The sequence below is a fragment of the Lolium rigidum genome, chromosome 1 (genome assembly GCF_022539505.1).
Source record: "Lolium rigidum isolate FL_2022 chromosome 1, APGP_CSIRO_Lrig_0.1, whole genome shotgun sequence".
Lineage (NCBI taxonomy): Eukaryota > Viridiplantae > Streptophyta > Magnoliopsida > Poales > Poaceae > Lolium > Lolium rigidum.
In genome coordinates, this window is record NC_061508.1 from 180,868,568 (window position 1) to 180,895,381 (window position 26,814).

At 41.8% G+C, this 26,814-nt stretch overlaps 1 long non-coding RNA gene across 16 annotated transcripts; it reads right to left on the minus strand.

The window, feature by feature from the left end:
* Positions 1 to 10,020: 10,020 nt before the first annotated feature.
* LOC124685619 lies at positions 10,021 to 20,114 on the minus strand. 16 transcript variants are annotated; one of them, XR_006997610.1, is made up of 9 exons: positions 19,390 to 20,114; positions 18,928 to 19,278; positions 18,726 to 18,792; positions 18,104 to 18,266; positions 17,440 to 17,612; positions 15,608 to 15,740; positions 13,774 to 15,274; positions 11,785 to 13,349; positions 10,021 to 11,664 (listed from the first exon to the last, which is right to left on the minus strand). It is a non-coding gene; the product is annotated as an uncharacterized LOC124685619 (long non-coding RNA). The 16 variants fall into 16 exon arrangements; XR_006997606.1 differs by having other exon boundaries at positions 15,608 to 16,785; XR_006997609.1 differs by having other exon boundaries at positions 13,774 to 15,059; positions 15,132 to 15,274; positions 15,608 to 17,612.
* Between the last annotated feature and the right edge of the window lie 6,700 nt (positions 20,115 to 26,814).

A 26,814-nucleotide genomic window follows, 5' to 3' on the forward strand; every position in this document is an offset into this window, starting at 1 on the left:
CATAAACATCACCATAATAACCAATAAATAAAGCACAGTGATTGTTTGGCCACGCGCGGTCACCACTAGTGGCTTTTCCCTTTGGGGCTTTGCCATCATTAGTGACCTTCTTGTTCTTTTCTTGAGCGGGCTTCTCCTTCTTGTAGTTGTTCTTCTTCTAGGGCTTGGGAACATACCCAAGTCCATGCTTTTGATTGTTTGACCTTTGCTTACTCAAGAGGTCATCCAATCCCATCTTATTCTTGGTTGTGGTGAACTTGGCAAGTTCCTTCTTCAACCTAACATTTTCCTCAAGAATATTTGCTTGCTCACAAGCCGATTCATTAGGATGATAGTTGAGACCATATTTGGTTATCAAAGATTCAAGATATGTATTGGTCTCAACATGCAAAGATAGTTCCTCTTGTAAACGAACATGTTCCGCAACAAGTTTAGCATGCTCACTAGTGAAGGTGGTGGAGGAACTAGCAACATCTTTATCAATAATGGGATCATTCATTGATTCAAGAGCCTTCGTGTATGTTTCTTGGAGTAGATCATGGTTCTCTCCAAGTTTCTTGAGCTCATCCTTAACAAGCTTGTTAGCTCTTTCAAGGTGGTCAAGATCCCTAGTGAGAGAAGCATGAGCAACTTCAAGCTCCTCCTTTGAGGCATTGAGCTCTTGAGTCAATGATTGAGCCCTTTCAATAGTTTCAAGATCCTTAACTTTATCTAGTTCATATGTTTTAATTTGTTGCTTAAGGCCTTGAGATATGCACCTTTCGGTTTTTAGCTCTTGTCTTAGGAGATTGAATCTCCGTTCCTTATCATTCAAATGATATTCTAATTCCTCAATGGACTCGTCCTTTTCTTTGAGGGAGTCCATCAAGAAATCAAATTTGACAAGAGCTTCACCACGAAGGGTGCATCTAACTTTGTAAAGTTCCTTAAGCATGGCTAATTCTTCTTGATTTTCAGATTCATCATCAAGAACACTAGTTAGAGAAGGTGGTGATTCCATTACCTTGGTTTCTCTTGCCATTAGACAAGAGCCAACGATCGTAGAGGGGAGAGAATCATCGGAGTCATCATCTTGAGTCATTCTTGCCATGAAGGAAGAACCGACATCATTCTCCGTGGAGTAGTCCTTGGAGTAGTCATATGTGAAGAGTGACCCGGGCTTGGAGAAAGCCAACCCGGCCACTCCGGCCTCCTTCTCCTCATCTTCCTCTTCTTCATCGGAGATGTACTCGGCCCCAACAAAAGCTCTTCCCTTGTTCTTCTTGTATCGATCGTTGATTGGGTTTGGCTTCAATCTTGGCTTGACCCCTTTGACAAACTTTGGCTTGTCTACCCTTTTCTCATAAGGGCACTCATTTGCAAAGTGGCTATCTTCATCACGGTTGTAGCAAGTTCTCTTCTTCTTCTTGTCATTGAGCATTGGAAACTTTGCCTTGTACTTCTTGGCAAAGAAAGAAAAGTCGGTAGCAATGTCACTAGTTGAAGTCATCTCTTCATCTTCTTCAATTTCATAGTCTTCTTCTCTTCCATAGTCAGCTCTAGATTTGAGAGCAAGGTTGTGTGATGCTTCATGGTTGCGTGAGGCTTCATCCACACGGTTCATCGCCATGAGCCTTTTTCCTGTCTTGGCCATGTCTTCATTGGCGGCCACATAGGAGACTAGATCATCGGAATTCAGATCGGCACTCTTGGTAATGATTTGCAAGTTGAGTGCAAGGTTGGTGTCTTCTTGCTTGATCGCAATCATGGCAATGACCTTGGACTTCATGAATGCTTCATTCATCTCGAAGCCGTCATTTTACTTCTCAACAACAAGTCCCTTGACCCTCACTTTAAGAGCACCAAGCCTTGCATAGGCGTCGGCCACGGATTCTCCTTCTCTAATCATGAACATGGTGGCCTCTTGCTTTGCGGACTCATAAAGAGCTGATTGGATCAAATCGGTTCCCTCTTGGAGTACTACGATCCGATCCCACAACTCTTTAGCGGAGTCAATGTCATTGACTTGATCAAGGAGCTTGCGGTTGATGCCACTTCTAATCTTGTCACGTGCGGAGGCATTGATTTGACGGTTGTAGAACTCGGTGGAGGTCAAATGAACGGGATCATGTGGCTCCCGGTATCCATGAACAATGATCTCCCATAGCTCCACACTGCAGCTGCGAATATGAGATTCCATAGAAGATTTCCAAAAAGGAAAGTGAGTTCCATCAAAATGGGGAACGGTCCCACTATGGTTTATATGAGGCATGGGTGAAGTGTTTTTGGGATAGTCATGGTTGACTTCATGGAAACTTCCTTTAGAGTCCGAAGCCCCACTAGGATTCCCACTAGTCAAGTTCTTAAGCATGGCAGTCATCTCTGCCATTTGGCTTTGTAGTTCATCCTCCTTTTTCTTCTTCTCGGCATCATATGCCAAGAATCTAGATTTCATTTCTCTAACCGAAAGGTTAGAGTCTTCATCTAGACCCTCGAATAGTTTTTCCATCTCACTCTTAAGGCGGTGAAGCCCTTAATAAGAGTCCAGGCTCGATACCAATTGAAAGTTCGAGAGATGGTAAACCTAGAGGGGGGTGAATAGGTTTCTACAGATTTTAATTCTTTCTTTGCAATATTAGGCTTTGCGGAATATAAAGGTGAGCCTAATGCAAACTAGGTGAAACAACCTATATGAGGATACAACTAACTCGAGCACGAAGGCTCTCACATGAAGTTAAATCACAAGTAAAGAGTTCGGTTAGAGATAACCGATAGCACGCGGAGACGAGGGTTTATTCCCGTGTTCCCTTCCTTTGCAAGAAGGTACGTCACGTTTGGAGGAGTGGAGGTCCCACGAAGGATTCCCCGCGCCACGAAGGCTCACCCTATTCTCCGGAGCCTATCCCACGAAGGAATAGCTCACTCACTTGTGGTAGACTTTGAGGTAGCCTCCAAACCTTCACAATCTTGTCGGAGCAAATCCACAACCCGGATTCTTCCGAACCACTCTTGCCCACCTAGGGTTTCCAAGGAACCCTAGAGAGCAAGCTTCTTGATGAATACAAGGGGGAATGAGATTTGGCTTGGTAGAACTGTAGATCGGGTCCTCCTCTATCGTTTCCCCGGAGGGATTTGAGTTTGGGTGGAGGAGGAAGGAGATCTGAGGCTTTTGGTGTTTCTAACAATGGAGTATGAGAGGGAGAGCTCAAGAACAGCTTGTAGTGTAGTGCCTACCCTTTCAGAGGTAGGAGAAGGGTTATTTATAGTGTCACTTGAAATATGGCCGTTGCCCACTTGACACATCAGCAGATTCCTCGAGAAACCCGGTCAACCGGATTTGGCGCCGGACAGGCCGGCGCACGGGCCGGTCAGACCGGGCTGACGACCGGACCGGCCGGTTTCAATCGGAGCTGGGACCGGGTCTCGACCGGGCGGGCTTCTGGAGCTGCTGGATCACGCCCGGTTGGCACAAGTGCTGGGGCCGGTTGGCGCCGGAGGCGGCCGGTCCTCCGTCCGGTCCGACCGGACCTGAGACCGGACCGGCCGGTCCAGACCGAGCCTGTGACCGGACCCTGACCGGACCAGCGCCCCAACCTTACTGGATTCTGCCCGGTTGGCACAAGCGCTGGGGCCGGTCGGCGCCGGGCTGGCCGGTGCCAGAGCCGGTCTGACCGGGCCAGGGACCGGCCATGCTCTGGAAAACCCTTCTTGATTTTTCATCGAAGTGGGGGGTCTCCCATTGCCTTCTTGTTCCATTGATACACCATTATACCTCTTTGGCTAATACCTGGGAATAATCTTGTAGACATGTATTAGTCCAAATACTCTAGCACGGTGCCATAGTTACCAAAATAATGGATAAGGGTAAAATACCCTTACACCATTCGGGATGCCTATGTCAGTAGCCCCCGAGATTTTTCTTGGATCGTAGAGTCGAGTAAAATCTCCATCGTACAGCCAACTCAAAAATTCTTCGGATTATCACAACATTTTACTCATGGTATATATATATTTTGTATAGGGATAATGGTAAATGGGGCTGGTTCATCTAACGGATCAGGTACCAGTTAACTGCTCTCGTGGACAACCCGCAAGAACCTACTTCAAGGTCAAGGTCTCGGACATGACCTTGGGATACTGGCGTAATTCAACATGCGCAGCTTAAGGACTTAATCATGAACCGAATTACAGTCATATTTATGGGATCCATAGCGTGTCCGCTAGGATGTTTCTTCGTATCTGTTGATACGGATAAATTAGCAGAGCGCATTCGGGTGCGATACCACGCCACACATGACGGATTCTGGGGACTTACCTTCGTAAAGTATTACGGCATCCAGAGTTTTTACCGCGACGAACGCACTAGGAATATATTGTCGAGCGCCTTTATCGGCTGTTGGAATTGCCAATTTTTCTGAATCACGTAATGATAATATCTTGTCCTTCCGATGGGAGTACATGACGAGTTATATGTAACTTGAAAATGTACGACGATAATTCCTCGCCTTATATTTTGTCTTGTCATTCTCTTCCTTCTTTTCCTTCACAGATTTTATCGGGTGCGCGACCAGCGCTCCCGATGGGAGTAGCCCCCGAGGCTATAGCCGAGTGCTTGCACTTGGGTGTAGGCTCAATTTGTACTATCAATCTATTCTTTATTTTTGAATCAGATTTGTTGCCCCCTTTCTTTCTTTCTCTATTTCATCGGGTGCGCAACCAGCGCTCCCGATGGGAGTAGCCCCCGAGGCTACGGTCGAGAATTTGTACTTGGCCGTAGGCTCAACTTTTGTTACTTTTGAACAACTCTATGTTTTTGTCTTCCCCATTATCCTCTTATCAGAAGTATAAACAATACTTCTGATAAGAGTAGCCTCCGAGCATATGAACAGATGCTTGCATTTGATCATCGGCTCCCGATATTTCTCTCTAGGAATACTCGATATTTTCTTTGCCGTTATTTTCATAATGCAGTCAAAACTTTTTTGAATGACGTCGCTGCCGACGGTAGCCACGATGCTTGCGTTGGAAATCCATGACTCATGTCACCTCACTGTGTCGTGGGTCCAAAGTTCTGCACCGTCGACACATCGCGCAAGTGGGGGACACACGTCCTCCGTAATCTCCGGCACGCGCGCAGTAACTCCCGTCCGGTAAGTTCAGACTGAAAAGACCAATTTACCCTTTGGGACACGTGTAGGGCCACAAACACTTCCCATTTTCATCCAACGGCGCGGCGGATCGGCTCCTCTCTATAAATTCACTGCATCTTCCCCATTCATCCCCTTCGCCGCACCGCACATATGTTTTCTCTCTCTTGCTCTCCACCATTGCCAACACCGAGCTCCTCGCACTCTCGCTTCCCTTTTCCCTATTCTTCCACCAAAGCGCTCCTCCATACCTCCGCGCACGAAGCTGACGAAGCACAAGGCTCCGGGCACTAACGCCCCGATGGAGAAGGCTGAAGTCTCTGGATGGGAGCGGTCCAAGATCTCCAACCTGGATCAGAAGATGCTCAAGAAGCTTGGCCTGCTGAAGAAGCAGGATTCCTTGAAGTTTCCTGGCGATGAAAGCTTCCCGCGTCCTCTTATCGGATTCCGGGTAACATTCATTGACCATCTCATTCGTGGCCTCTCCACCCCTATCCACGAATTCCTCTGTGGTCTTCTCTTTATCTACGGGATCCGACTGCACCGACTGACCCCGAACTCCATCCTTCACATTTCTATTTTCATTACTTTGTGCGAGTGTTTCCTCGGCACCCATCCTCATTGGGGTCTCGTGGAAACACATTTTCTACCTCCGGTGCAACAATTCTCGAAACGTCGTCTACAATGTAGGCGGCGTTTGTATCCGGGTCCGACCCGACGTTGATTACTTCGATGTTAAATTCCCCGACTCCGTCCAAGGGTGGCGCAAGAGATGGTTGTATATCCAGGGCGAGTACATGCCCTCCCAGGAATATGGCATCGCGCCATTTGAGGCTGCCGAAGAAATTCAAAGGCGCCGATCTTGGGACACAGAGGCCACTGCCGAAGAAAAGGCGGCCACTGAAGCTCTGATGATCCGCATTCATCAACTGCAAAACACCGAGAGAGAGGAACTCTCGGGTGTACAAATAACTGCTTACTTCCTTAGGATCCGGGTGCAGCCACTGCAGGCTCGCAAAAACCCCCTTTGGATGTACTCAGGAGAGAAAAGATGTCGACCGTTTGTCCAAGGATCTCTTTGTGAAGGATTTGGAGAAACTCATCCGATGTTTTACCTCCTTGAGAAAAAAGCACGAGGTTCCGTCATCTTGCCGCGTGGAGCCATACAGTGCCTCCCACGCTCTTCCCAAAGTAAGTGTTTCCTTTGGGTTAAACTCTCCATGTTTTTTATCGACTGCTACTGCATTTTCTCGTGTTCTTACTTTCTTGTCTTTACTTTATGCTGTGCAGAACCACCAAATTCTATTTTCTCTTCACCCACTCCATGAAGGTGGAGAGGTAGATGGGCGCGTCGTTGCTACCGACGACTCGCAAGAAACCTCTCTTCCTGAGAGTGAAGCCACGGACTCTCAGAAATCTGCGGCTTCCTCCGCAAAAGAGACTGGGTCAGAACAGTCTGACTCTGGCCACTCCAACTCTCCTCCTCTCGCCACTTCTCCTGGGCGCAAGAGGAAGAGAGATGATATCGAAGATTTTGGCGCCTCTAGGCCCACTAAACCAACTGGCGAGGAAACTTCGCCGGATGACGAGGGTAACTTCGACCCCTTCGATGATGTCGGCGATGTTAGCTCGTGAGTTACTTTGTTACCTTGCCTTTGCCTATCTCCTTTCTTCTTCGGCACTCTTATATTTTGCCTTGCCGCTTATGTTGACAGACCTGAGGGGAGATTGGAGGAGGAGGAACCCGCAACTCATGTTGCGGCTCCTACCAGCACCTCCAACACCCTAGTTATTTCTGAAGAACCCCGCACTGCCGCGAAAACTTCGCCTCCGCCTCAGCAAAACGTGGAGACGTCCACTCCTACTCCCAGCCCCCAAGCACCTTTGCCGAAGAAAGCAAAAAATCGGGGCTGGTAACACTCAAGAGATCGTCATTGGGAGTTCTTCAACTGCCCTAATGGACGATGTAAGTTTATCTTTTTTCTCTGCTTTGTTTGTCGAGTTTTATCTTTCTGCCTATGTTGGTCCATCCAAGTCGAGCTTTCTTTCCTTGACTATTTTATTTCTATCTTGCCTGTTATAGCCCTTGGTGAAGGACCTTCTCCACGTGGCTACCCAATTTATTGTGTTCCGCGATGAAGCGGAGACTTTGAGAGGTAAAACTTCCTTGTCCCTAATTCAACTCGTTTTTGCGAGGTAATTGTTCGCCTTCTAATGGTTGCTTTTTGCCTTTTGATTTGCTCTTTTTCAGAAGCACTCTACTAATTGTCCCTTATCAACAGACTGGTTTGAAATGTGAAAATGTGTTTCAATTGGTCTATTTTTGTATTTTAGAAAAGTGATTCATTGGTTTTGGCTTATATGGTTTGATTACAGGTTTGCTAAAAGTTTATTTTGTAGATGTTATCAAATCCATGCCATAATTATACTATTGAACTTCTCCAAAAAGATGAATGCAAAAAATTATTGTGATATCTGATGTGGTTGCTTGCTTGTTATGTATAAAGCTGGATACCCTGCTACGATGGTTCTGTTCTTAGCAGATCAAGAAGAAACATAAAGGAGCTACCCACTTGGATGCTAGAATGGATGATGGAATTTGTTAAAACATTTTTCGCTAAATTTCAGAAAGGTTGCTACCAGAACTCTCAAGCAGCAATCTTGGCTAGAAACACACATTAGGTCGCAAAACATGGTCGGAACTGCCTTTAATGGCATTAATTGAGAGGTTAACAACTTGGAAGTGTCGGATATTTTCAGCTGTTTATCATTTGGTGTATGACAAAATGTATCTGAACTATGTAATTAAGGATATATTATTAATGATTATAATATATACTTTCGGTACTTGACAAAAGAGCTAAGTTGTTTCATAAGATGCAACAATATGAAATTTAATGTTCCCAATATGTTTGACTATTCATTAGTTCAGACGTGCATGCACGTGCAATCTTACTAGTTACTACTAGAACGACAACTTAGACATCCATGCCAATTTTGTTTCCTCATTTTTTCCCTCGTCAACATAGCTCTTGATAAAGCCATATGTTTTAAGTTTTCAAAGGATGCCTAGCTTTCCAGATACTTTGTGTGTAGCTCTAGGTACGTTTCTTTCCAGGAATTGGTACACATACTTGTCGAGAAAAGCTTAAGCCTTCAGAGACCTAATGACACCATCCGACACTGGAGAAATATGCATTTGAATCGAATACCATATTTTTTTATATTATTACATCGCAACAACAACTCTGGATTCAACCTTCTCCGAAAAGGAACCTGCAAATCAACACTCACCACAGAAGCAAAGATATATTCCCGAAACCGGCCAATGTCAAACAAGCTTGGATATACTTAAAATAAAGAAGTAGGGTCTAAACAAAAACCTCACAATATTTCTTTTATGCAAGAACACTTCTCTTCCAAAAAATAAGTATCTTGCACTGTCAGCAAAGCCTTCCAACGAGAGTCACTAGCTCTGGCTTTCACATTTGCCACGGTTTTATTTCTTACTAGACAAACATGCGAGCTTCACCTCGCCGCCTGCAAGGCGTGGATGATGCGATGCAGTTAGTGGCTGTAAATGTCTTAGCTTTGTTTGATTTTTTACCTGTTCTATGTTGTTGCATGTGATTTTTCGGATCAGCTACGCTGATCGATTTTATGGGTCAATGATGGAGATTGAATCATCTTAATTTTCTGTGTGAACAATGGCAAGCGTTAGAGGAAAGTAAGCATTTGGTTTAGCATTTCATAAGTCCAAACAGCAGTCCACCCAGCTATTGATATATCAATTTCACTTGGCAATGTTCAAAGGAAAACATCACTAACTAACAAATGTTGTCTAGTGCTTCCCCAAAATAGTTGATGGAGTATGGTTATGGTAAATATCTGAAAATACAGATTATAAAGTCTTACTCCAATTGTGACTTTTTACACAAAAAATATTCAGTTGCACTTCATACAAAAGAAACATAAAAGATTCGCTGAAGCTTCCAGGACCAGTCTGCTAACTGAAATAGTGAAAAGAACATATTGAGATGTCTCTAATCCATAGAGAAATTACTAATGCAACACAACCATCAAAACCCAGCACCAGGATCTGTAATAAAAACATCAAACCTGGTTTGTTTTAGAATTCAGGATCAAGAGTAAAAATCACCAGCTGCAATACAGTGCTAAAATTGTACAGAATAGCGCTAAGAACAAAATGACCTCTAAGCTGGTATGAGTAACAGTTGAGCAACCCATGAGCTTGCTTCTCGTTGGGTTTCATACATCATACACAAAGAACTACAGTACACAGTAACATTACGGAGACCTTGATCTTCTTAAACCTCATATCTACTTGTATCTTAATAAATGTCATACAACAGAGTAAATTTATGGGACACATGATTAGCCCTACCCCTTGTTTTCATTTTGGAGATGAGTAAACTCGTAAATCTCTAGGAACAACTTCAAGATGCCTCGTCCCACGAAAACAGGTAAGCAAAAAAAAAAAAGATAAGAAAATTCACTATGCACTCCGTACTTTGCTCTTGACTGCATTATCGCCCCACATTGTCTCTATTTTTTTCATGTAGCCCCAAATCAAATCCCATTTTAAAACATAACAGTAAATGGAATAACCACAAAACAAGCTGATCATGTAGTTCCTGATAGTTCGAATCAGTTACCTACCTGAGATCCTGAAATATCTGCAATGCTTATATTTCTTAATGTGTGAAGACAAAAAACACAAGGCCACATTCATATTGCATTCATAATTTTTTTATACAGATGCATTTTCTTAGAGGGAATCGTTTTAAGCAGCATGCATTTCCTAGACTGTTAGCACTACAAAATAATGTTTAAGCAATATGTTCACCAAAAAACATAAATGGGGCCGCAGAAGTACTACCGAAGCAAACAATTGGACGGAGTATCCTCAACAGATTAGCATACTAAACAGACCTGCAGAAGCCTTGTGTAATCAACTACCAAACTAAAGAATAAGCTGTGATGCATGGTACAGATTCTACATACACATTATTTAGAACTACATACATGAACAATTGAACTACTTTAGCAGGATAAAGCTCTTTCCATAATAAGAAACGATAATTTGAAGCTCCTTCCTTCTTTTATTCCTTGCTGCCTACTGGGTGCATGAAATCAGAAATTGCAAGGTGAAGCACTGTACATAAACAACCATGGAATTTAAACTTGTGTCAGTAGTTAGAAAAGGAGGAAATAAAAGCTCTCAATTTAAGAAATTAGAATTCTTCGAAAAAACCTGAATTCCCCACACTCGTTAATGTTATAGGTAAGCTCACATAGGAATTGAGGTGTGCCAACTTAAAAACAAACGTTGGATATCACTAATACCACAACATGCCTGCACATCAACACTTGTGAGGCTGGCACTGGTACTGCGACACACCTCAGGTGAACCTGACTGATGCATCATCACAAGAGCCAATACTTTCCTTGTGGCATTCTACCTGCGACCAAATCACTTCAAAACCATCGCATAGAAGAATTTAATCCCAGTCAGGGAAACAATTAAAAGAGAACATAAAATATGAAATTTGAAACAGAGATTTTCCCGAGGAGTATTTTGATTGCCTATAAATTGAAATTTTTAATCTAAGAGTAGCCATGGGTTACATAACAAATGAAGTTCCAAACTAACTTAATTACTTCACCAAAAATATCACCAGCAACTTCTTAGGAGACCCTCTTGTCGTAAGATGCATGGATGCATGATTGATTCAACAACATGAGCTGCAAATCATTGCACTATTGGTTCCTAAATAAACCATCACACACCATTACAAATCCGAAAAACTTAAGAATTCTGGGAACATATTCCAAACAGGCTGCCAGGCTTAAGCCTATAATAGCTATTTCCTTCAGTTCACCTACTGTATGATTGTGGTAAATGTTCACTTTTACCGGTGAAGGTGATTTTTTTAACACCATACCAATTTACTATTATTAACAATGATTACTGGTAGATTCAATGTAATTTGGTAATGAAAAAACACCAGTACATAACTTACATTAGCACAGTAGCACATAGTTTCATCATTGTCCATGTGTGAGTCTTCAGTGGTTGGCATGAGAGAGGGATGAAATGCCAATACCAGACTGCAGCCAAGGGATAATAGCAGACAGGCTTGACCTATAGCTCCTTTGGCGTCACGGCTGCGTCTTCTTCATGGACCACCGGTTCAAGGGTAAGCCTTCATAAGCCAGCATGATGGACACCACAGTTCCACATCCACCACTTTCCCCATTTGGAAAAATGCCATGCCTAATCAGGATGGAATAGATCCGCCAACGTGTGATTCGAGACCACTTGAAAGGAGGAAAAGCAAGCGTGAGAGCGGAGCTGTACAACAACTTTCTTTGACTAATCGCCAAGCCGCAGGGTCGTCGACTCGTTTTGACTTGGAGACTCAAAAACCTTGAAAGATAGAGTCCAAGTTGTACCACTCGCACAAACGGGCTGAATTGAAAAAAATGGAAAGAACTGCAATTCCCTACTCATTACCTGCAAATTACGAATCATATACTATTTGTAAGATTTTTTTGTTTCTTCAGTTTTAAGGAAGTACATAGGAGAGACAATAAAAAATTAAAGCGAATTGGCAAAAATTGGTCCTTTCATTACTTGAATTATCTGAAGTTGAAAGCGGAACGTTGTTCAAGATTGAGCAAGTTCGAATAGCCGAACGCCTGAACCTTTTGCAATAATCCAGTTTACTGCTAGGGACACACTTTATATGACTATATGAGTTACCTCTGAAACGTTAGAGTAGAATAAAGCTGTTAGATATATAAATAGCATGAACGAACTGCTAAACTTATTTTCAAAGTAAAAGGATGCACAAGAAATATAGGACGAATCAAGCTAAGAAAAAAAGAACTTTTGGTGCAATTTTTTTTACTTTTAAAGATATAATTTCCTAAAAAAGGATTTATATCAGGTATCTGCTCATTGATATAGCAATTACAAATACTGAGTTGAAATGCCACACACGCCCTTCTGTCAGGAAATTAAAACAAACATCGTGAAGTCATAAATTAATACATCACATGTCAAGCTGCATTCTTAGAGGGTGCTGGTGCACATCATCAGTGTGCTTAATTTGATCTTAAATCGGTTCAGCTATAACTGCAGCCTTGTTTTCAAACTCTGCCCATACTACTATTTGTGTTTGTAAAACCAACTGCTTGTTTGTATCCAGCTAACACAACAGCCTTGTTTTTTCTGTAAATGCTATATTTTCTATCCAGCTTATACATGTTTTTGTGTTTATAGAACAACCGACATGTACAACGAACTCTCCACACTTCCTATAAGAATAAAATCTCAATAGATGGATGGAGATTATCTCATATATTCCTTCAGCCATATAAAGGAAAAGAATTGAAGAATTTCTTGGATTAGGTTCCCGCACCAACGACTAAGAGCAAAGTAAAAGGTAGTTGATCTCATTTGTACAAACAATCCAATAAATCAGTGTGCAAACAGGAAATAAGATAAACTGTAAATAAATAATGACTGAATCTCTTTACCATCAGTAGATTTCTATTGTGAGATCCTAGTGCCTATACCACAAGAGAGAAACTAAAGAACCATTTAGGAGGAAAGCTGTCGGTGGTTGCCTCCCTGCCAAGAACAACGCTATACACTAAAACCTGTCAACTAAAAAATCAACAACGAAGAGGATTCTTGGAATTGCCTCAACTTCAATACCAAGAAAACCCTAGAGTACCACAAGCTTAATGAGAAACCACTGGAGGCAAAATAGAATAAAATGACGAAAGTGGATGCAACAGAAATCAAGAATCAAGAAATAATTGTAGCTTTTCTTGATAGTGTTTTCTCTAGAGATACCATTGCAATGCGTTGGCAGGCGCCATCACTGGCAAGATGCTTTCCGATCTGGTGATCTACACAGCCTCGCAAGAAAAATCAGTTTTATCTAAGTGAGGCATGCGAGTTGCATAGTCACGGAAAATTGTGGTGAACCTAACAATACCCGAACAGATATGGACAAAGCAGAAAAGTAATTGCAGCTTTGTGAGGAGAGAGAAGAAGTGAACTGACTGCTTACTCATAAGGATGTAGGAATGGACCTTTATAAATTTCATGAAGCAGTCCAGGTTTGAGGAAACTCAACTCTGAATCCCATTTGATCAATAGCCTTTCCTCATGTACTCCCCCCATACCTTCCAAGTAACAATCGATTAATATTAAGAATCTTTGTAACTACTAATTATGTGTGTCGTCAGCGCTACACCATCTAGTATGCATATTTTTTGAAGTCAATATAATACAAGGCAAATATTTCTGACAAAATAGGTGAATTAAACCTATCTATTAGAACAGTATCAAGCAACTACTCACAATTTTTTTTAAGATCCTCAAGAACATGGACTAATATGTTCCACATGGGGTAAATAAAGAATAATGCCAAATGTATAACTATATATGGTGATACATTCGCAAAAAAAAATATATGGTGATAGATATTCGAAAGAATCATAATTCTATGATCAATATATGAACAATTCCATCGCATTTGCAGTTTCACCAGAAGAATACATCAGCCTATTTTAAATTCAAGAAACGAATCTAGCATATTTTCCATACCTCTTCCACCGGAGAAGCAGCTAGCACAAGCTCCAACACGCTGGGCCTGCGGATCAAACCAAGAGACCAAACTTCCGGAAACATGAAACCTGCGTGTCCTCACCACGAGCCGTGACTCGAGCCATGGGAGGGCACGAAGCAAGCCAGACGGCTCTCTCCCCAAATCCGGCAGAGGAGGCCAAGCTCTCCTGCCAGCCCTCCATCGCCGCCCTGCAAGCCTCCGAGCGGCGCCGGCCTCCTCCCACGCGCGCAGCAGCTCCGTGTAGATGCAGGGAGGGGCGTGGGTGGAGTAGTGGTCGTGCGGCGATTGGGGATGGGGGACGGTTCAGGGTCGGCGCCGGTGTGGACCTGAGGAGGCCATGAACGGAGGGAGAGCCCTGCGTGGGACGGCGGCTTCGATTGGGGACGGAAGGCACTGGGGAGGAGGAAGAGAAAAAAAAGGTACTCCGTAGTTTTGATCCCGTTTTTTTCTACCGGATACACTCTACCCCTAGCAATGATTCTAAAACGGGGCCAAAAAGTCAGTGGTGGCAAACATATAGCGGGGTATCTGTAAATTAGTTCAATCTGCCCGAACTGACCATCCAGACTGTTCATAGCCACGATCATACGGTCAAAAAAGCGTGCGCGGGAGTGCCCTCACGAACGCTGGGTAAACAACAGGCTTAACCTTAGACTAGATTATGATGTGCGTCTTGGCGCACGACCCCGTAAAATTTAAACCGAGCCACAGATTTTTTAAAGTGTTGCATCATAAAACAATAAAACAGTACTATTTTCAACACTTGATAGATCATTTCTTTATGATTGATAAGCATAGGAAAGAAGAAAAGAGACAACAACCACACTGTTAAACGATTTCTATTACACAAAGTTAATATTTTACACAAATCAACGATAATCAGTTAACAAATAAGTAAATGCGAAGATTGTAAGAAAAAAAATATACTGACACTATAATTTAAAGCCATACATAAGGTTATGTTCATGAGTCTCCAGGGTAGATAGTTCTTTCGCTCTGATATTTACAAACCACCAGAATGTCAAATATATATAGCGAAAACATGGAAGTATAGAGCATATGCACTATGGTAAGAACACACAGTAAAGTACATATACTATTATGAAGACAAAGCTTAACAACTGGTAGGTAGGTACGATAGGCAAACCAAGGCACATCCACATGACTACCTACATGTATAGATAGATTTGGGAGCACCGACTATCACCGCCATAGCATCTCGTCATCCCGAGAGAGCACTTCATGTTATGTGGCGGAAAAATGCCTGGGTAATAACCAGGGAAATGATTACCTCATGTAAATTATGTTGATCGCACATGCATTCACTAACATATACATATCTCTTCTTCATTTTCTTGAGCTGTAGCCACCACCAGTGTTGCTTCACACGGCTCTGAACCACCTCTCCTTCACTTATTACCGGAGAGTCCGACAGAAGAGATATAATAGTGTGGTTGTTAAGACCGAGCAGTTGAGCACCTGAAAAAACATGCATAAAATAGAAAATGAAAATTGAAATAGAAAATCATTGATACATACTGTGGCACTCAACACCAAAAAATGGAACAGATACAGTGGATGTAAAACTGGGATACATTTCTCTCATGTTACTCCAGTATCCATTCTTAACATAGTATGAGAAATTTAGAATTATATATTGTGTGAAAATGGATTCGATCTGTCATGCTTCCTTTTGTTCACATAGATGCAAATGTTCAGGCTACTGGAAAGAATCTGGGATTCTCCAAGCAACCAAGATTTGTTTGGTCGCACAAAGCATTAGGGGAGCGGTGAATGAGTTCTGCTGCGTACCTAGAGTCAGTTGAAAAATTGCCTCTCGCACCCCCTAGCTGAAACCCATGTAGTGCCAGTCCGTTCAGCTGCACTAATTTTCCGCACAATGCGTGAGGGGAAGGGGAAGAAATCTATTTGAAATTTCCTCTCACTGAAAAATGATTGTCTCAATCAGTAACCATAACATGAAAAATATCAAAGAAGCAAAGAAAATAAATCTGAAAACTGTTTAAGTCAAACAACACATCTTCGGTAGCAAGCGCGTGGTGAGTGGGCAACACCTCTCCTTGGCTCTGTGATCTCGTTCATCTCTTTAGCAACTCTTAAAAAAATCACAAGAATGATCTTAAATCTATTTTTCTAGAAACTCTAGAGTCCAAACCTGAGCCATTTGTATACAAAGGATGAATCTCTACAAAATTGAGTGCAGCAAGGTATCTAAATCCGAAAACTACTATTTGATACGTGAGTCTCAAACAATCTAGCACAAATGTAATTTTCCATGAATCAATCATCCATTTAGCGGTAAATAGCAAGCACAATTGATTAACGTAATGAAGTGAGTCAAAAAAAATTGTACAGATTGATAGGACAAAGTTGAACCAGGAAGTTCTTTGTTATGTAGAGTAGAATGGATAGTACATGGATTAATATTTCCATGCAATCCGCTTGCCTTTTCATCAAACACCTGAAATTCGAGACTCGGTGCTCGTTTTGACATCATGGTGCCTTCAACTACAACAAAAAGCTAATCTTCCAGTAAGTGGTGGAAACCTATACTGGACATATACGGAAGGATATAAAGAAGCTGCTAGAGGCATCATAACATATCATTTATGGTGCTTGGAAAGAAAGGAATGAAAGAGTTTTCCGAAATTAGGCTCTTCCTTTGATTCATAGTGCGGATTATGCACGCTAAAATTGAAAAAATGCCATATATTGTCTTCACGGATAGCAAGGAAAATATAATAAGCAAGCTATAATTTTTCAAGCGTAATAGTTTGCTGTACGTATTGTGCTTGATGTAAAAAACTATCTCTGTAGTTTAAAAGTATGAGAATTAGTCTATAGCTATTTATCCTTTTAGTTCAAAACTACAGTGGAAGTTGAAAGTTGACAATGCAATTTTTCGTAGTAGATAAAATAGCACCAGTTTGGCCGCTCAGCCACCTCTCCACCAAACCCAGGGGCTGACCCTGAAGAGATATACAAACAAGCTCTTATCCAATCTAATGGCAATGCAACACTACCATTGAACATAATCCAGAATAATGTTTAGAGATTGTGCCAACAGTGATCAACCAAAAACTGAAGGTGAAGTAACAAAGGCAAGCAACAAATATTAGCGTAGCAATTTGTCCATTTGAGGAGCTAATGGATTTATGCATGACTGTCTTGTAGCTTCATCTTAATAATTGCATCAAGGAGATCACAGCGAGAATCTCAATACCTGGCAAAGATCTCTCATGATAAATTAAAACTATTATGGCCTGAGGAAACTTCACTAGTTCATATGCCTAAAATCTAGTCACAACGGAAGATATTATCTCCAGGATATATCTGAACCAATGAGAGAAGAGGATACATTTACTTTGTAGACAGTGTTAAAAATCATGCATGTGTTTTCTAGTAAATGTCTGAGAAACATAGAGAAAGGCACAAATTATTTTTTGCATCGTCTTTCTATTTTTGACAGGAAAAACAACCGATCCCTCAACAGCAATGAAAACATAGAGAAAAACAAATATATATTTTAGATAGTAGGTCTAAGAACCATGAGTACTGTTGCAGATTGTTACTCGAAGATATAACAAAAATCTCAAGAACTAAAGGTTGTTAGTTTGGCTCACATTTAGCCGTATTTGAAGACAACAAATCTGCTTAGGGCTAGATTATCAAACAGCAGAAGGTCCAGCCAGCAGTGGCGACATCCAGTGGATCATGGTAACAACAAAATCCAAGTCGGTTAGGTAGCACATGTATGTAGTCTCATATCCAATTCCTTCCAACTCCCAATACAACCCTGCAAAAATGGAACGATTGTATAATTAGCAATCCGAAATCCACAATCATAGCCCAGAAATTATAAAACTAAAAAGTAAACCTTATAGGTATATATTATAAATATAACGAGAAGGAGAATTCAGACATATATCACATCACATCAGCATCAAATTTATTTGGAGCTAGAATAATTGGTGCACCCTCATGGGATCAGAAACCTAAAGATGATGATAAAATTTAATGGCGTTGTACTGTAGTGTACCACTATAGACTACGCAGTGAGAAAAGGAAAACCATTGTTGCAACAATATTTATGACGCAAGGATGTTCAGTTACACGGAGCAAATAGGAACACCATACATACAAGAGAAGACGGAAAATTTACATATGCCAGGATATATGGCAACATTTACATGAATAATTTGATTTTATAGCAATAATATAGTAGATATTATGCTAGTAGTAGAAAAAAACAAGTAGACAGATTGGAGCCGAATGGAATGATCTTACTATGGCTCAAGGCTGTTGTCCGGATGTGGTGAGATGTGTTGACATTGCCACCACAATACCCACGAGAGCAACACCAAACGCCTCAGGCACAACGCCCTCATGTGCCCTCTCCAGCAGCAAGCGTGCGGTGAGTACAAAAATAAAAGACCTGTTATCCAGCCTGCTGGGATATTTAATTTAGCCGATGAGAATTGTTCCTTCAAAAAGTAAAGAAACAGGTACAGTATCACTGACAACAAATGTCGTGTACACAACAAAAGCTACCAAGGTAGGAAATAAAAAGCTCTATCTATTCGCTGGCCAAGTTTAAATAATTAACAAATTCAAATTCTATTTTCTGAAGTCACTAAAGCAAACATAGATGAAAGGTGTCACTGCCGGGAACAATATGAATTTATAGAACGAAGAGCAATGGCTTGATAAACCATCCAAAGCAGCAAAACAAAATCTTGAGCTGCAGTCTATTAGCTCATGCGGATCATGTAAAATACTAAATATAAAAATGAACAATAACAGCTACACCAAAGAGGCTTGAGGTAGCAAACATTCATAGGTCTCTCAAGATGGAAAAGAATACAACCGGTTGCACAACATTGACATGGGCAGGAAAAAAAGTAAATACCTGAGAAAAGAACCTTACATCTACACCAGAGTCATTTGATGAAGCAATTAACTCGCGGTGTGCCAACCTACTCATAAGACAGACTGTTAAGTTAGCTCGACTGGTAGAGTCTGCAAAACTTTGCAAGGATACAAATTATTGTACAGCCAGAGAAGCTAAAAACACATGTAATTTAGATATGGCGCATATTTGTTGCACTCACCTAAAATGAGTAACTTCACTATGATGCTTTTCTGAGGTACACAATCATCAAGCTCCATTTTTCTTGGATGTAATAGAAAATTCCAAGTGGGATAGTACCGTCAGTTCATTATTCCAAGAGGAAAAAATAGTAATTCCAGCACCACCCATGAAGTCCTCTTGCAGTTCCTTTAAATGAATTTCGAGGTGCAGCTCTCCAACTCCATCAATAATATGCTCAACACTCCTTCATGGAGCACATGACCATAGGATCAGAATTCGTCGGACGCTTCAAACCTTGCAAAGGGCTTGGAAAATGGACAATGGCTCGCCTTGGGTTAAGTAAAGCATATGGTCAGAATGCAAGGCAACCCTGCAATGAAAGGTAACCTACAATTAGAGAAACCATAGAAGTATCAATAAATTAAGTGAAGCACATAATACTATGAACAGGAAAAAACTACAGTGAATCGACACGGCTCACCTGGGGTTAGCGAATTCCTACGCCGACCGTGGTGTACGATGGAAGCAGAGGATCCCAGACATCCATCTCTCCATAACCTCCACTGCGTTCAGGTTACACCATCAGTCGTTGCTCTGTTTGACGGCATTATATAATCAAGAAAAAGAGTATCTCAGATTAACCAAACTTAAATCACTGAAAGTGCTATTACCATGAACAAATAAACGAAGCAGAAATGACTAATGATGTGGGAAATTCTCACATCTTGTGTTAGGATTACACGGAGAACTACAAAAATAAAATCCATATCCTCCTTGCTCTTGGATTTTATATTTCTTTGGTTTCTAAATTTCCTCAAGCTTGGTACACAAGTTGCAATTGGACCAGAACTGTGTTTTTCTGGCAAACATGAGAAGGGAAAATAATCCGCCATACAAAGTTCGGATCCTAGTTCTCATAACAGGTGTAGCTATAGGATTTGTAAACACAACAACAAATGATAAATCTAAAAATTGTAGGTTCCTAACCAAATAAACGATAAATCTATGTAAAAGCATGCGCACACAAATCTCTTTACAATAACATGTTGTGTAAAAGCATGAAGATTGTAGGTACACCAGTAGAAGGCTACATTCAACCGTATCTATACCACAAGCACCCCAAAAAAGTGGAATGGGGTATTCATAGAACAAATCAATTAACAGTTAATAATATATGTGTAAAGCAAGTATTCATCATTTAGAGGATTAACTGGCCTCGTAAGCATGTCCCTTATGAACTCGAAATTTTTCCTCGTCTTGTAGAAACGGATCTGCAAAAGCAAAAACGTAATGTTCAGGGGGCTAGATCAAGCAAAAAAGAGTCTCCTTCCACTTTTAGTTCAGGCTATAGGAGAGCATGAATCCATATAGAAACAGATCTGTACAAACCCAAAAAAAATGACCAGGGAACTAAAACAAACAAGAGAAATCTGCTTCCACGTTTAGTTCAGTACTTGAGCCTACAAGAGAGCACATTTGAGAGAGAGGACGAACCTGATAAATAAGAGGCAAAGTGGGCTCTGTGTAAGGGGATAAATCCATGGAAAGATGAAGTACTATGGGACATATTCGACTCCTGTGTAAGGGGAGAAATCCATGGGATGAAGTACTATGGGAGAAATCTATGAAAAGATGAATCGTCTCCTCCCAATGGGGAGATCCATTGATTAGAACGATAGTGGAGTCAATGGTGATTCTCTGAACCAGGAGTCTGGAAGATGCTAAGGGAGGGAAAAAGAATGGAGAAAGAATGGGCGGCCGGTGCGCTGTTTACCAGATCGCGTATAAATGTACCGAGAGTCCGGGGACGCATTTCCATCCCATTCCTATCGTACCGAACCTCGTCTCCGACTCTGTTTCCAGGCCGATGAATCGGAAAGAGAGAGAAACTTGAAGATTAAAGGGAATGGGGAGGGGAGCAGCGAGAGAGACACCGAGAGGAGAGAGGAGAAGATATGGGATGGCGTGAACTTAACAGGACCGGGCGCCTTCGACTTCTCCCTCGCGCTCGCCGGAGTAACGGAGTTCGCACGCGCTGCGCCGGCCCCTGTGGAGGTCGCCTGCGCTGCTCCTGTGGAGGCCGCCGGTGCGAGGTCGAGTCCGCCATCAACATCAAGGACGGAGCTCCAGCAGACCCTCCTGCTTGCGCCGGCGGTGCGCTGCTCCTGCTGGCGGGGCGGCAGTCCAGGGGGCAAACAGGGAGGCGGAGCGGCGCCGCCAGACGCGGCATGAAAAGAACAAGAGGGGATTGGGGAGCAGCTAGGTGCGACGCGATTGGTTGACCTAGGGTTTCAGCTGGATCTTTTCCGCGCGGAGCAGATTTTTTGCACGGCCGGCGCGAGGAGAGCGAAACACCGAAACGACCCGCAGCGACTGCCGCGCGGACCCGACCGATCATAGGGCCCAAATGCAGCCAGGCGCGTGTACAAAACGGCCATTGCATGGCTTTCTCTAGCGCTCAGGATGGACAGTACCAACCACTGCTGCCAGAAAACGAATGGTTGAGATCGAATTTCGGCTAGACATAGTCAAAATCGGACGGTCCACATTCGCTGATCGCTGTGAAGCCCCCTATGGGGGGCATCATATATACCTTTAGATTAGAAATACTAGTAAGCGTGCACGTGCAATGCGCGATTTTAAAATGCAAGATATGGTATTTGAATCTCATTTCTCTTTTAGTGAGTATATGTATGCACATGCAACATATAATCAACACACACTGCATCACTTAAAAATTTTGAACCACGAAAATATGTGATAATTAGTGCATAAATTTATACTTCATCATTAGTTTGAAGTGATACTTACGAAACATCTACTAAGCAACACATTATCAACTATTTTCCTTGCAAAAAGGCATGTGTCCTGCTCGTGTGGTTTTGTTCATCTAAATCAAAAACACAAATTAAGATTGTAATTCACGGAAGTAAATTAATGTAATAGGAGATTATCTAAAGATGAAGAGCAAAATACGTGCTCAAATTATGTTTTTAGCGCATTAAAAGGTCCCAATAAAAAAATTGTTGCTCGTGTTTGGAAATTTATAGATATCTCAAAGTTCCGAGCTTGGACTTATTATGCTAATCATATTTTACACAATAAGATAAACAAAATACCGTAAAAATGAAGGGTTTGCGAATTACTAACACATAATCTTAGCATTGCGTTCTGATCTGATTAGGCTAAGTTTTCTTCTGCAAAAGATAATTTCCTAGATAAATAACTTCTTCCTCAAATACATTTTCTATTTCATTCCCTTTTGTAGAGATCGTTAGCCCTCAATCATTTCAGCATCAATAGCAATTACTTAAAATGCTGAATTTATAAGAGGTGTTGCATTGTACCATCCGTTAAACGGATCGAGATTCCGAACTAAAATGATAAGAACATATGGAGGCATACCATTGGGTGTGAGAGAGTTTAGAAACTCGGGTGGATAGTATGTGGATGCTGAATCAAAACTATGGAGGTTAAGAATAGATGCACTCAGTTATTATGCCAATAGTACTGAACCATGAATTTTCCATGACGTGATTAATTAATAGGCCGTAACTAAGGGTTTAACCAACATTCATTTGTTTATCAAGGGTAAAAAATGATTTCGATGTTCCTTTTGAATATCTATCAGCGATGAGTATCCATTTCGAAAGATATCACAAAGATGAACAATAATGATGAGCATGTGTCTTCTAAATAAGTCACACATTTGTCTTTTGCTTTTATAAATTAAATAAGATAAATATGAACAAATAATTATTCAGGAGACAATTAAAAAAGCATTCAAGACAGGAATGAAATCACTTGCCATGACACACTTCATTATCCCAATACTTAGTGGATTTTTGTAACTGACACCGGATTGGTCAAAAAGACAAACACACCTTGTGTTAAAAAAACAGAGATCACACACAAAGGACAACCAACTAATTATACTTTTTCAGGACTAACACGAAGCATCATATGGGCAGCAATATGACCTATACGAATTGTGCAAACTCATAACCATCATAAGATGAAAGTAATATAGAGAGGGAGCGACTCGCATGGGCTTTCCTGCTATCTATTGCTTGGCCTCCCATACGAAGAATGTACTCCCTCCATTAGTATCATGTAGCAGGCTTGCCTCGATTTGCCTTTCTGTTGCTCGCGCATCAGTTCGTCCGCACACTGTCTGACTCACTCGCCCTGCAGTTTTTTTGCTGCGACTTGGTCCTCCCGCTAATCCTGCTTGCTTCCAGTACTAATTCTGTTTCATGCCACACATGTCTCAAGTAGTCGATAAATTAATTGTGGCAATACTTATTGTAATCCACACACATCCCCTTTCCTCCAAGCCCTCCCTGGCATCGCTGGAGAATACCGCTGGGCCAACAATAGGCGGCAACAATCGGGCCTCACAACAAACCGTCCTCTGAAAAACTCAAGCCTTGTATAAACAAACAGAAGACACATGAATATTTAAACGGTAACATCTGACATAGACAATAGCATTAACATGGTATTTTAACTTCTAGCATGGGAATAACCGCTTTTCCACAACACAACAGGAAAAAAGCAATAGAAAAAACAAAAAAATGTAACATATGTGATACACATTAGTTTTCAGGGACTGGTATTATGAATGATGTGCTTAAGGGGAACTTTTGCACAGTTCTCTTTACAACAAAAAAAAAGAACTTTGCCCGACTTTAAATTAATAAAGCCATACGGTAGCCAGTGAACCTGAGTATCATACAATCACAATAAAGTAAGTTACAAACATGAACTAACCTCGCTGGGCAGCAGTGAGTTTGGGATTGTCCTGCCATAAAGAATGGAACCAAAAGAGGTAAAACAGCCGTTCCAATCTAAAGAAGCCAAACAAATACCATACGAAAAAGATTTGATCTAAAAAATAAACTTAACCACTGCACAAATAATCCAATCTAAAGGGCATTAACACTACTTCCAGCAGTTACCATTAGGTGCACATTCAATTTCTGGTGCTAGTTGTTCAATCCAGCAGTCTAGTGACAAAAACAAACTTGCATATTTTCAGAGTTTCCAGAGTCGTTTCAGACTTTCAAAACATGAACCAACCACATCAAAACATATATTGGCCGGTCTTAATTTGGCCATACTTTCAAGACTCGTATTGTCTCATAGGGACAATATACATAGAGAATTGTAGTTGTTGTTTGTGCCTTTGTGGTGCTGATAGTACAGGAGAGTTGTGCTGCAAGTATAAGCTCAATTCTCAAATCCAACAGTCACCAATTTTCGTCTTTATAAATGCTTTCCATTTGCTCACCCTATGTTCTAAATAGAAATTGATAGAACTGAAACAAATTCAGACAAATTACATTCATAACCACTGGAGAATTTCTTTAGTTGCTTGCCAAAAATATCATTAGAGCTATATGTCCAGTTTACTGAATTCAAAAAAGGTAAGTTTCTATGCACCTCAACTGGAAGTAGCCATGCCTGCCATTTTGCTGCTAACATGCGATACGCATCAGGAATAATTTGAACACGCCTAACTCCGCCCTCGCCAACACCCGCAACATCGATATCTCCTGGAAAAAAACCTAGAAAATCTTCATGTACATTGAAGAGAGAGATCAGCAGGTCGAGATTGAGAGAGAGAGAGAGAGAGAGAGAGAGAGAGAGAGAGAGAGAGAGAGAGAGAGAGAGAGAGAGAGAGAGGGAGATTGATGGACCTGGTTCGCCGCATCAGACGATTGATGGACGGGGTCTGCGAGAGGGCTCTTTTACGGTACAATTTACTAGTCGTATGGACCAGTAGTATTTTGGATAATTTACAAGGTAAGAAAATTATGACACATATTTAGGTTGGTTTGTTACCATATCTAAATGCAATGGCGCGTCATCAAAATTTGATATACCGGGATGCTACTTACCAAAGCATGCATGTGACACCATTGAGTCCATTACCATTTTTTTCACAAGATTTTAACGGACTCACACCTAGCACATGGACAAAAAATATGTGACCATTTTTCGGGTGCATGGTTGTTTCGTGTTATGAGCCTCGGTCTAGAGAAACATGCACATGGATTCTGCAATTATGTTGGATTTTTTCTTACTAGTATGTTTTTCAGTAGATACTACAAGGTTGCAAATGAATTTAAGTACATGTGCTCTGAAAAAACTCAAGAAGATTTCATGTAAAATTTAGATAAAGTCTATTCAAATTAAAAGTAACAAAATCTAAAATGTTCCCCGTAATTACAAAAATTTCGGCAATTTTGGTGGGTGCCAAAGTTTATCTCTATAAAAATGGTTTTCTCGGTCCTAAGAGCATACCAGCCGCGGCCCCAATCTGGCATGGCAGGAGAACCGAACATGAGCCGTTGCCGATGCCATGTCGTTTACTGATAGGCCGGCCAACTATATCATTGGCATAGAGTTGGTCAGCCTAATTTAATATCGGCCAACCAGCGTTCAACTTTGATTAATGCAGCGACTGTTTTTCATAGGGTGGTAGGTGAGCCATCCTGTCATTGATGTGGCTTTCCCATGCCGCGTATATAGTGCGTGTTGCCGCCACCTCGCGTACCTTCGGCATTTAAATAGACTCCGGCATGGCCCCCTCTCGCTCACCATAGCATACATTACACAACCTCGCCCACTCAAATCACTGGCTCAAACGCTAGCGATGCCGACGATGTCTGGGTGGTAATGGAAGCTGCAGTGGTGGCGCGGCGACGAACGGATTCGGCCCATGACTTGACGGTTGACAAGGTGTGGATGCTCTACCAACACTGAGAGGGGACAAACACGGAGCACGCTGCCCTTTGCGGGATGCCAAGAACATGGAGCATTGATATTCATTCTTCTATATACGACGATCTCTCGATCTTGTCCACCACGATGGCAGCCCGGTCCCCCGAAGAACAAGAACCATGAGGCTCGTGAACTCTAGTGGAGTGTTCCAGACGCACCCTCGACGTTGGCATTGCCCACATCTAGGGCGGCAGAGAGCATCTGCCTCCTCTACTTCCCACACCACCTCATGCACCAACATGATGGGCTTCGAAGGATGATGTCATCGTCCTTGGGGACGCTTACTTGTCCTCGGCTCTGCAGATCCCACCATTGGTCGTTAGCGGACCCCCGGAGCCAGGCGCTGTTGCGTGTCGCTGACGTCCCCGACGACATCAAGGGCTCGCACTCGCCCTCGAAGAACCGCGCAACGACCTGAGAGAGATGGCGGCACCCATATCTAGCGGCTTTGCATGGTCAACATGCGAGACGGGAAACTACGTCGACCTCAACAGCTACGACAACTGCTCGGGACAGGGTGGAGGAGAAGTTCGACTACAGCTTGTTCTTCTAGCAACGGCGCAATGACGGGCTTTAATTTAGTTTATGAAATTTTAGTTGAATTTATTTAAGTTTGTAAAATATAACAAAATATGATTTTTTTTCTCTAAAAGCATGCATGAAAATTATTATCATTCTGATTATTTTTTAGACTCATATGAACAATTTTAAAAATTGACCAAGTTCCCGTTATAAAATTTGGGCACTCCATTTATACTTTTCTCCACTTTCATTGGTGATATAATTTTTTTTCTCTATGAACCGTAAAGAGATTCAAATTCTAAGGCCACATACACATACACGTACGGACTGTTAGTAAATAAAGGAATAAAATAAATAAAGTATCATAAGGTTCTCTAAAAAAGCTATTACAAGGAATGTAAAGTAAGGGAAACTTTTTTTTATTAGATGGGTCTACGTTTTTTGCGCCTGCCAAATCTGGCCTCGTGTGGAAAAATACTACTCTTCGAGACAACTAGTATTGATCAAACTGGACCGTCGGATCTGTTAATTGGACGGTTAATTATTTCCGATCCCTACCGTAAAAAGCCTCCTGCGAGATTGATGGATGGGGTCT